Source organism: Lactuca saligna, chromosome 3 (assembly GCF_052625555.1).
Source record: "Lactuca saligna cultivar CGN05327 chromosome 3, ASM5262555v1, whole genome shotgun sequence".
Lineage (NCBI taxonomy): Eukaryota > Viridiplantae > Streptophyta > Magnoliopsida > Asterales > Asteraceae > Lactuca > Lactuca saligna.
In genome coordinates this window covers 209,573,563-209,586,151 of record NC_136419.1, presented here as the reverse complement: position 1 = coordinate 209,586,151, position 12,589 = coordinate 209,573,563, and the positions used below count along the sequence as shown (strand labels likewise).

At 38.4% G+C, this 12,589-nt stretch overlaps 1 long non-coding RNA gene and 1 other non-coding gene across 2 annotated transcripts; one reads left to right on the top strand and one right to left on the bottom strand.

The window, feature by feature from the left end:
* The first annotated feature begins 1,753 nt into the window (after window positions 1-1,753).
* Window positions 1,754-1,860, top strand: LOC145038128 (small nucleolar RNA R71). The gene has a single exon (XR_013679194.1). It is a non-coding gene; the product is annotated as a small nucleolar RNA R71 (small nucleolar RNA).
* Window positions 1,861-5,881: 4,021 nt separating this feature from the next.
* On the bottom strand, window positions 5,882-6,606 carry LOC145034132 (uncharacterized). Its single transcript, XR_013677915.1, has 3 exons — window positions 6,507-6,606; window positions 6,188-6,370; window positions 5,882-5,932 (listed from the first exon to the last, which is right to left on the bottom strand). It is a non-coding gene; the product is annotated as an uncharacterized LOC145034132 (long non-coding RNA).
* Between the last annotated feature and the right edge of the window lie 5,983 nt (window positions 6,607-12,589).

The following is a 12,589-nucleotide window of genomic DNA, read 5'->3' as shown; positions in this document are numbered from 1 at the left end:
TTCCTCATCCTCTTTGCTCTCCTAAGAAGGCGGACTCTTGTAAGCTATGACTTCAATCAAATATGGAACAGATGCCCTCGGTTTTGTTCTTTTGACTTGATGAACTGCCTCTATCTCTTCTTCCATAAGCTTTTCCAGTTCTTCTAGTTCATTCTCTCTATTAATTGTGAACACCTCTTCTTTATCTCCTTAAAAGTCATCTTTTATCCCAAAAACGTCATGTTCATTTCCAACCCTCAAAGTGAGCTTAGAATCACGAATGTCAACAAGAGCTCCACCAGTGCTAAGCAATGGACGCCCAAGGATTAATGGAACATCCAGGTCTTCATTCATATCCAAGACTACAAAGTCTATTGGAAAAACAAATTTTCCAATTTTTACCATAATATCCTCCACGATGCCCCGGGGTTGTGTCACCGAACGATTTACCATGTGAATCTTCATTTTTGTAGCCTTCATCTTCTAAATTTCCAATTTTTTATAAAATGAAAAAGGCATCAAATTAATGCTAGTCCCAGAATCGGCTAAAGCATTAACCTTCATTTTATTCCCGAATTCACATGGAAGCGTGAGGCGTCCAGGATCCCCCATCTTTTCTGGTGTTTCTCCCAACACAACTTTTGAAGTTTGTTCACTTAGAACCACTGTAGACTGCTTCTTTAATTGCCTTCGAGTGTCGATCAAGTCTTGCAGTAATTTCTGGTTCTCGGGAGCTTTGGATAAGGACTCGACAAAGGGAGTATTAATTGGAATCCCTTTCACATGCTTCACAAACTCTAATTGGTCCTTCTCCAGTTGACTAAGTGTTGCTCGGGTGGGAAATGGCAAAGGTGGATGATAAGCTGTAATAGGCTCAAGGAATTTTTGTGCAGACTTGCGCCACGTCGTGGCTAGAGGAGTGCCAAGTCGTGGCGATCCTGGTTCCACAATTTTTTCATTTTCTATCCTTCATTTCTTGGGCTGCTGCGGTTCTTCTTCCAATGCCTCCAGGAACTCAGAAATTGCTTCTTCTTCAATATCGATGGCCATTACGTGAGATTGGGTTGTTACTTCGGGATTCTTTGGGGACAATTGTTCTTGAACCAGAGTAGCTAGTTGACCAAATTGTACTTCAAGGTTATAGATGGAGGCTTGCTGATTATTTATCAAAGTTTGTTGTACCAAAATGGCGGAATCAGTGGCATTGTGTCTCTTTTCCGAAGCCTCCATAGACTTCATCAAAATGGTCTCTAGGTCGGGTTTCTTCTCGGCTGGTGGCTGCTCCTTTTGATAAAGGCCTCGACCTGTCTGCCTATACTTCTCTTCTTTTTGCTTCTTATACTCTTCATATGGCAGCCACTCCTTCTTCGGTTTCCTCCAGTCCTCATCAAACTTATCCCCACTAGAGTAGCACACTTGAGCTTTTCTGTTCCCAAACTCATCCACATTGCAATCCTTGGTCAAGTGTGGACCATTGCATCGCTCGCACCCCACTCTTATGGAATGTATCGACTGGTCCATTTGTGTTATCCTGCGATCCATGTTATTCAGCATGGCCATTACAACTGCAATTTCTTCAGTTTGGACTCCTCCACTGCCTTTGATTCCATCTTGCCTAGGGTTGTGGTATTCGCGAGAATGCTTCGCGAATTTTTCAATCAACTCCTTGACCTCCCTTGGATTTTTCTTTGTTAATGGTCCTTGAGAGTCAAGGAGTTTTCTCGTCATAACGTTGACCCCATCATAGAAAATTGATATCTCTTGTTGCACATTTAGATCATGTTGAGGGCAATTTCTGAGCAAGCCCTTGTACCGCCCCCATGCTTCGTATAATGACTCCCCCGTCTGTTGCTCAAAGTTGGCTATTGCCTTCTTGAGTTTAGATATCTTGGATGGGGGCAAAACTGGTCCAGGAATTGCTCGCGCATTTGAGCCCAAGCGGTGATTGTACCCGGTGGAAGTGATTTTAACCACTCCTTAGCAGCTCCTTTAAAAGTGACGGGAAGCATCCTAAGCAAGACTATGTTTCTATTGACATTTGGGACGTTGAAGTAATCCGCAATGTCGTTGACTTCATCTAGATGCTTAAAAGCATCCTCATGATCTTTCCCAAAAAATGGGATATCGTTCAGTGCAGTCAATATGTGTCCCTTCAACTCGAATGTAGCAGTGGCAAGTATTGCGGGTTGGAGTAAACTGGGACCCACATCTTCTCGGATTCGCTTCTTGTAAGCTCCCATGGACATTTCTTCGATTGCTTCCATCTTGTTCCTTGGCTCGTTCTCGGGTTCGCTCGTATGTTCTTCAAATTCCGGCTCGTTATCGCTTTCGGACTCAGTTTGGATGGGCGTATGATCCAAATGCTCAAGATTGCTCTTGTGCCTCGCGGATGAACTTGACTCTCCTGTCTTCTTTCCCGCCTTCCTAGAAAAGTCTGACTTCAATTCTTGTAAGGGCGTCTTCTTCTTGCGAAGTGCAGACTCGGGATCTTCAAGTGGTGGCACCAAGTGTGTGTTTGAGCTTCTGGTCATGAACTCCTACAACTTGCTAAACTAAAAACGTAAAACTGAACTAAAATAAGAAAAAGTAACTACAAACTAAAATTAAAAAAAAAAAATTAACTATCCACGTCGTGGCAAGTATATGGCCACGTCGTGGATTCTGTGATTAACAGAAAATTTTTATTTTGCTGAGAAATTAACTTTTTGTGGTTTTGACTCCACAAGAAGGATCGATTAATTTAATGCAAATAAATAAGCTAAAAACTAAGCCGTTCCCCGGCAACGGCACCAAAAACTTGCACTACTAGAAAAAAGGCCTTTTACGACGCTCATTGCGCGTCGTAAAACGCTCAGACGACGCGCAAATGCGTGTCAAGGAAGGCCATGTCATAAAGAGAGACGACGCGCATTTACGACGCTCATTTACGACACGCAATTACGACGCGCGTTTACGACACGCAATGCGTATCAAGGAAGGCCCTGTCATAAAGGAAGACGACACACATTCGCGTGTCATAACCTTACGACGCGCGTGTTAATGACACGCATTGCATATCAAGAAAGACCATGTCAAGAAAGGCCATGTCATAAATGAAGATGACACACATTTTTGCATATCATAATTTTAAATGTTAAAAAAATTATTATTTATAGATTTACTAATTTTCAAATTAAATTTGTGTTTAATATCTCATAATAGAAAATAAAATATCATATATAAAAAATACAATCTATTACATAAAATTTAATATCATACAAATAATCGTTCCATGGAAAGATAAAACAAATTAATAGAAGTTGTTACAAAAATTTACAAACTAATTAGATACAAGAAATATAAAAAATAATATACCCTCAAATGCTTTTCAAAGTCTAATCTCCATGTCAGCTCTTCAACTCACTTCTCTAGTTTGTCCTTAGCTTCTCTAAGGGCTCCAGCATCTCTTCAACTCACTTCTCTAGTTTGTCCTTTACCTGACAAGCCATTTGTTCAAGGAAGCAAGCCATTTTTTCCAAAAGATTTCCAAGTTATAGTCGTGTGTAATGTAATTACTTTACTATATTGTATTTAAAAAAAATGGGGATTTACATTTACTTACCAGTTCCCAAAATCGGAAGTAACACCATATGAGGAAAATTTTGAGCCACATGAAGTTTAGGACCTATATGTGGTAAATGATGCAGGCAACATAAGACAGTGAATTTATGTATGAATAAGTGAGCAGGTTGTGAAAATAAGTCTCACCCCATATCCAATAATGAAGAGAGACATAAGGATTATGATCTGAGGAATAGTAGTCATACTGAAAGCTTATCATGCGCAAAACAACTGCCAGAAAGGAATAAAAGGAAATTGTGTGAGAAAAGAAAAAAGTAGCTCAAATAAGGTCATTGGACTATAAAAAGGAAATGGAAGTGTTATGCTATTTCTGTGGCATTTTTGGTAAAAATAAAGAAATCCAAATGTTCTTTGTTATGGAAGTAGCAATAAGCACAAGCATATGGAATTTCTAAAAGTGTATAGAGCTAGAAAGAGGCAGATAGAGAGAGAGAGAGGTAATACCAAAGTTAAAGCAGATATGCCATCTAAAGGTACCCCTAAATTTGTCCAAGTAAGCTCAATGGTCTCTACAAGTGCATTCCCAAAATAAATACAAATCCATACATGATAACACAGCACAGAGTGATTAAAATTTTAAATGAAGCTACAAATGAGAAATTAACCCACCCAAAACTGGAAAATGAGTATCCCTCATAAACACGTTTACAAAGAAGAAATGATAAGTTTAAGACCCAAAGTATAAATGCGAAGTATTTTGTGCGTCCAAAAGGTTAGCTACCTCCCAAATAGATATAAGGGTAAAATGGTCATTTTCAAATTCTTTTAAATTAAACCACCATATCCATGGTAATCAGCAAAGCATTGGGACCTAGATTTTTTTATATTATAATAAGTAAATACAATATATAGTTCTGACTCTACTGTGTCCGAAAGGTTAGCTACCTGCCAATATATAGTTCTGACTCTACTGGATTTGCAGACTCACTAGAGCTTTCAGCAGCCCTGAACACCACCAAATCAATAAATTCAGCTGTAGATTCATTCAATAGGAAAGATTCATTGATCAAAGACGTCAAGGCAGACAATTTTAAAGATTCCCAAAACATGGAAATATAATATGGGCCTCGTAAAGAAACTTAATCTTCCTACAAACTTTGGGTTTCATTGAAAACTAGCTATCTCCAAAAGCAAACGATGAGATGTACATCATATGATCAACAAGAGAACACCAAGTAAATTGCTGTCAGGAGGCCAAACCAAAGAAACCTTATTCATAAACCCCTGTACTAACATCTATCTAGAAGAAAATGCCCAAAGAAAAACCTTCCTTTGACCAACAAACCCCAATATCAATCAATGATCAGTAATTCAACGTACCTTTTTTTTAGCAGAACCGATCTTCATCTCCATGAGCATATCATCAGATCTTTCTTTGTTCTTCTTTTGTTATGCAGAAGAAACATTATTAGGCCCTGCACCAGTGTTGCCCACCAACTTCATTAACTCTTTGTCGTTGTTGAAATACCTAGCTTCTTTCTTGGTCAACACATCCCAGTAAAAAAGAACAAATGTTCAAAGAACATATATTCTTCCATGGCATCTTCATTATGCATGGCATGTGGAGATTGAAATAACTATACAAATAAAAGCACCGCATAAGATCAAGAAACAGTAAAAAAGAACAAATGTTCAAAGAAAAACAAAAATTAAGTATCTGAGGCACCTTCCATATGGGTCCAGTCACTACTATCCAAGCACTTGACAAGGGTATGCAAAAACTTCATTACCAACCACAATTTATTCGATTACCAAGGGAATTTTGGTTGGGTAGCTCTGCATCAACAAATATGATTTATTACAAAAAGGAATCAATCAACAATGATTAGAAAATATTGAAATAGATAATTGATTACCTGTATTAGTTTTAGGGCTTGTGTTCCCGTTTCTCTTATGCATTTTATACATGAGATTCATCCCAAATTAAGAGATTCGTGAAGATACTTTGAAACAACAAATCCAAAGTGAACAGGCTGCAATAATTTTTTTTAAATAGTAAAATTGGTGAGCAGAAAAGATCAAGTTCTTGGAGATTTCAAAAATATCAAATTTGAGAATTTGCAATGCTTAATGGCCATTGTTCATCATCAATCTAGAATTTGCAATGTTCATTCAACGCAGTGCTAAGAACCTCAATATTAAACGCCCCTATTGACTTCAAATTTCCACCCGATGCAGCAGCTGCAGATGCCATTACTGCAGGAATGTTGGCAGTTTTTTTATCCTAACAACAATCCGTTTTCCCTGTTCCTATTTTTATTTCAGATAAAAGAGAGACAACGTTTGTAGTGGGCTGTGCTTTTTGCCATGTGTTTGCTTTACAAAGTTGCTCCTGAAATGTTTATGTTTGGACACAGTCAGTTTGTTAGACTTAATAAACTACAACAAAGTGAACCTTTTGAGACTACAGGCTTGTTTCTTTTTTTACTTAAACTGGACAGAATGACTTAACGAGTTAAATTTAAAATTGATGAATATTGTGAAATTTGTTTTTTTGGAATACAAGGGTAATATGGTCATTAAGTCTCATTTAAAAGGCTTGTTCAGTCTAGAATATAAGGGTAATATGGTCATTAACGTCACAAACCTGAAGAAGACCTTGGGTGGTGCATGGAGCATAGGATAGCGAATCAACAATCCACTCCTTGACAACGCTTTGGTACAAAGAGCGAACAGAAGCTACTGAAGCAGGATCATTCACGAGAGATGAAGGTGGATCACCATTCACAGAGAACAAAAGAGAATCCAAACAAGATGATTTCCACAGAATCTGCACCCAATAGAATGTTACTTAAAGTAAAGGGCAAATCATTTACTCTTTTTACCATTATAGGTAATGTAATTTATTTTTTACAGGAGATAGCATATAAAAGCTCATAAATTTGTAATACAGGTCAACAGTTTACCTGTGGAAATCTCTCTCTCAATTGAGACAACAGATTAACAGATACATCCCGAATGTGTTCTTCTCTAACAGACAAACTCTTTATGAGAAAACAAGCATGGACAACCAGAGTTGACTCTCTGACCTCAGCAACATCTCCTGTCTCGCATATTTGAGCCTCCTACATCCATTACAAGATTCACCTAACATTCCACACATAAAAATAAAAATGCATAATATAAAGGAATTCATAAGAAAAAGAATCACCAGCCATGATAATGCAGTCTCAAAAGCACGATGAACAATGGCCATTAAGCATTGCAAGACAGCTGGCATAAGATTTGGGTTCATTCACGTGGAATCTTTCCAGTATGTTACATTTTCAGGTGGAATCACAACCAAAAACCTAAAAGACTTCATCATTACTAGCAAGTTCCTGCTACTTCCATGATCAAATAAGCAGTAATAGTGTAATAAAGCAACAAATTTATCCTCATTAGAATTGACAAAAACTTTAGTTAACAGGTGAAATCATAAACACAAGTTCATAAGTACAAGTCAACAACTTTGACTGGAATATTATATTGAAATGTCTACATACAATTTAGGATGAACACGTTTTGGAGGGATGAGCTATAATTGCAACAAATACTCATACAAAAGGTAATTATGCATTGTTTCAGCAACAATGTTTGCAACCTGTACATATTTTTCATAGATAGTAAGTTCAAGTCTCCTCATTAGATTTGACAAAAACTTAAGTTAACAGGTGAGTGAATTGGACTATGTTTTAAAAAAGTTGTTTGAAGAAAGCTATCCTAATTCTCAGGATTTCGCCAAACTGTTTGAAGAAAGCTGCATAAACAGTGGAATAATTGAATCAACTTCAAGTTATAATAGATTTCCATAGAGCTCCTTTGAGGCATAAGATGTATAATTTGCTTGTGTATATATGAACACAAGTTAAAATGGCCATTTACACATACACACAGAGAATCAAATTACACATACACACGCAAAGATATCTGTTCATACCTGGTTTGGATTGAAGAAGGCCATGGTTCAGGGGAAGGGGCAAGCAGATAATGCAACAAATGTATCATACAGGGAGGAAGGCTTAATTCCATTCCTTCACACACAATCACATTTAGGGCTTCACGCCCATAAACTGCCTCTCAATATTCAACATGTCCTTATCTTCACTATCTAGATGCGAGATTTAGACATGTTGTTCATAGGTCTGGAGCAGTTGATGGTATCGTAGAGGCAGTGATCGATAATCTGTTGAACGGATGAAGCAGAGAAGTCATCGACAGATGCTCCTAGGTTGGGGAAAAGGGAAGGGTAGGGCTGGTCAAAGAAGGCAACAATGGCGACCACCGGAGAGGAAGGGAGGAGAAAGAATACCGATAAGAAAAGGAAGAGGAAGAAAAGAAAATTTGTACGTACCGTAGGTTTCTTGAGAGAAAAAGTGGTCTGAGGGTTGCGTTTTGCCCTGATTGGCTCCCAATTACCGTAAAGGGTTTGGGTTATGCTATTTATTTGAATCCCCTGGTTTAAGAATGTTGTATTTTACACACCATAAACTCTCTCTCTAGCTCCACCATTGACTGTGAGAACGTGGGTGAAGGCGGAGGCCCTAGGGCTTCTTCTTGCTAATTCAAAGATCAACATCGATGGTAGAAGGTGGAGGCATCAGTAGAGGGAACAATCTAAAAAGAGAGGAGATCGAACCATTTAGTGTGAGGTTCGATTTGGAAGAAATCTCAAACCCTTAACCTTAAACATGATGTGAAGCGATTGATCCATAATTTTCTTCGTCTACGTCAATTCATTGGGCTCGCATAATCGGATGATGGTCATAAATTTAGCATTCTTCGAGAAGGAAGGTGCATCGCCATAGTTTAAGGCTGGAAGAGGCAATGAGGATTGGAGGTAGTGGATGTGGACGAGGGGTGGAGACGAGGGAGAAGAAGGTGGAGTTTAAAAATTTTGGGGATTTCATTTTCCCACCGAGACGCGCGTTTCTTAAAAGAAAATATAAAACGACATTCACATACGGCGCACAAGTGCCTTCCGTTTTTTTAATATTTTTACATGAGACACTAATTTAAGGGCACTCAGTAATGCGCGACCTAAATCCTTAAATTTTTTGAAGAGATGACACTTTTTTAAGGTCGCTCTCTAATGTGTAACATAAATCAAAGAGCGTCGTGTTTTGCGCGTCGTAAAAGGCCTTTTTTCTAGTAGTGTTGATGTGCACAAAAGTACCCACTAATTTTAATATTTATAACCTAACAAACTTAGACTAACTATGCACTTATAGGCAGTGTACCTAGTCAGATTACAGTATAGCTTAGGTAAGTCGGGTGTCGATCACAGGGAACGGTGTTCTAATTAATTTACTTACTATTAAATTAACCTAATTTATTAATAAATTTAATAAGGGGTTTTATCTGGTTTTACAAGATTAGATGAACTTAAATCAAATTCAATAAATAAAAACACTCTCTTGCTTAGTTGAATCCACTTCTCCCTTATAGCTAGCTAATGATCACGGATTATTAAGTTGGTTTTTTAGATATATTAGTAATTTAGTTCTATCTTACAAATAAGTAACTAATTCATATCAAACCATGTATGTTCACACATAATTAAACATAGAACTAATTATCAAGGTAAATATGGTATGTAAGATTTGTTGTATAAACGCAATTATGGTCACAATTCGCGTTCTCTAGCACAGCTAAGATCTATTTAGTCTAATTACTAACTAAGATTGGTTAATCCTAGCTCTAATAATTCAATGTTCACTAAATTATTAGGTAAACAGGTTCATGCAGTTTCATGGTCACTAAGCTACACAGAACATGCAATCAAGCAATTAGATAAACAAATAATAACATGCTAGGTCATACAAATCAAACACAAGCAATTTTTTACCAACTAAAATTAATCCATAAACATATAACTATTGATAAGTTCAAAGCTTCATCTAGCTAAGCAAGAGTAGCTAGATTCAGCTGCTCATCATAGTAATTAAACTAACACAGCTAAAACTAATGGAAGACATGTTCATAATTAACTAAAATATAAACCTTTACTTCTTTTGGTGTTAAAATCCCTCTTCCAGAACCTTTGTTTTGCTCTGAAACATCTCCTGGAACTCTTTTTCTTCTGCCAAAAAACTCTCCTTTTGTAATAATCAAGAGGACTTATATAATCCTTAAAAATCCGCGCCACGTCGTGGCCAGAGGAGTGCCACGTCGTGGGATTCAAGCAATACATATCCTCCAAGAAAATCCTCCGCCGCGATGTTTATCTACTGGAACACCCGTGCCACGTCGTGGGCTTCATCGCCACGTCGTGAATTGAGTTCTTATCGTGAATCTATTATTTTCTTATCTTTCAAGCCTCCCATGTTCCCCATTTTGTCACCTTTGGTCCCTCTCTTCGAAAATCCTTTATATTGACTGAAAATAACAATTTAAACTCATAAATATGATTATTCTAAACATATTATCAATTTATTAATAAAAATGTACTTAAATATTGCCCAAAAATAAGTATAAATATGGCAATATCAAAGCCCTAAGAGGAATTGACAAGAATCTTGAAGTCAAGGGTGATGGAGTCCATTACTTCATGGATCGGATCAGGACACCAAAGTTTGGTGGATTCAGAGACGTAGTCATGAACGAGGCTCATAAGACTCGATACTCCGTGCATCCAGGTTTGGACAAGATGTATTTGGACCTCAAGAAACTGTATTGGTGGCCGAACATGAAAGCAGTGATCGCCACCTATATGAGCAAGTGTCTAACTTGTGTTAAGGTCAAGGTAAAGTACCAAAAGCCATCGAGACTGCTGCAACAACCCGAAATACCCGAGTGGAAGTGGGAACGGATAACGATGGACTTCATAACCAAATTACCCAAGACAGCAGGTGGGCTAGACACCATATGGGTAATCGTTGATATATTAACAAAATCTGCACACTTCCTGCCAATAAAAGAAACCAACAACATGGAGAAGCTAGCTCGAACCTACATCCGATAGATCGTGCGACTACATGGTGTACTAATATCCATTATCTCCGATAGAGATAGTAGGTTCACCTCGCAATTCTGGCAATTGTTACAAAAATCTCTAGGAACGAGGCTCGACATGAGTACTGCTTACCATCCACAAACTGGCGGTTAAAGTGAGAGGACCATACAAACCTTGGAAGATATGCTAAGAGCTTGTGTAATCGATTTTGGTAAGGCGTGGGATACCAATTTACCACTAGTCGAATTTTCATACAACAATAGCTATCACTCCAGCATTAAAGTTGCTCCATTTGAAGCCCTCTACGGACGCAAGTGCAGATCACCACTGTGCTGGACTGAAGTAGTTGACACACAACTAGCCAAGGGACAAGTACCCGACATCACTCTCACTGGCCCAGAAATCATAAAGAGACAACCGAGAAGATTGTACAAATTTAGGAACGACTAAAAGCTTCAAGAGACGGACAAAAGAGTTATGCAGACAAAAAAACGGAAACCCTTGAAATTTCAGGTAGGGGGCCGAGTGCTATTAAAGGTATCACCCTGGAAGGGGTTAATACGTTTCAGAAAACGTAAGAAACTAAACCCAAGGTATATCGGACCATTCGATATCCTTACAAGGATCGGCCCGGTAGCCTACAAACTTCGTCTACCACAGGAAATCAATAATGTACACCCTCCCCTTCATGTGTTAAACTTGAAGAAATGTTTGTCCGAAGAGACCCTCGTCGTCTCTCTAGACGAAATCAAAATCAATGAGAGTCTCCACTTTATAGAAGAACCAATTGAAATCATGGATAGGGAAATTAAAAGAACAAAACAAAGTCGCATACCCATCGTGAAAGTCTGCTGGAATGCAAAGCAAGGACCTGAGTACACCTTGGAACACGAAGATCAAATGAAACACAAGTACCCACATCTTTTTCCCTAATCCACAAGTGTTTTGCTTACATTAAATTTCGGGATGAAATTCCCTCTAACGGGGGATAATGTGACAACCCGATATTTCGATTCTATGTAATGACTTAAAAGGCCAAGTATTGTAACCACTTTTGAAAATAATGAAATTAACTTGGAAAATAAAATGTACAAAAGTCTCTATTTGGTTACCTACTATGTTAGATATCGTTAAACCATGAGCGTACATAAAAAGAACGTCCCAAATCTGACTTCGTATGAGGAAGTTATGGTTTTTCCAAGTTCCGTATAACGGTAGACAGCTAAAAACTTCAAAACAGAGAGCAAGTGACTGTTGGCCGGAATGACCTAAATGAGAATCAAAAGTCTCGACAATGGTATTTCAACGGTAAAAATTCTGGCAAAAATAGACATCGGATAAAGAAGTTATGGATTTCTAACGAACTTTTCTTACCCCGACCTTTTAAAAATAAATAAAAAAAATAATTTCAAAATTTGCAGACAGAGTCTAAACGAAAGTTGTAGAGCATAGTCTCACCTACGCGTGGATATAAAGAACGTCGAAAACGGAGTTCATATGAAGAAGATATGAATTTTTGAAATTTACTAAATAATTAAGATATAAATTTAAATTAAATTTCGGTATTATCCGAAGGGGGAGTCACCGGGCCAATCCGAGTTACGCCCAGTGTAACCTCGTACGCCCAGCGTACTCGAGGACAAGGCCTCGGAATGTACACGTTGCCCCTCTACATCGCTATGCCCAGTCCCATCCGAGCTCCGAGGCAGTCAAGGATGCGGCCATGCATGACGCACGCGTACGCCCAGCGTAACCGCGTACGCCCAGCATACCGAGGTGGGTCCCAGCCCCTAGAAAAGGGATGCGAGGGTTCCAGGGAAATTGCTCATTTTCTCTCCTATTTCTTGCGTTTTTACCTCGTTTTTTGTGCACATGATATCCCGAAGCCCCGGTTTCCATAATCAACCCCGGTGGAAGTTTACGCTCCCAAGATTCCCGAGAATCCCGAGAATATCTGCTTTCTCAAGTCAAAGTTCTGCTCGGTTTTCGTCTCACCTTCTTCGATCTTTCAAGTGAGTTCATACCCCTATAAACTACAATTTTAAATGTTTGATA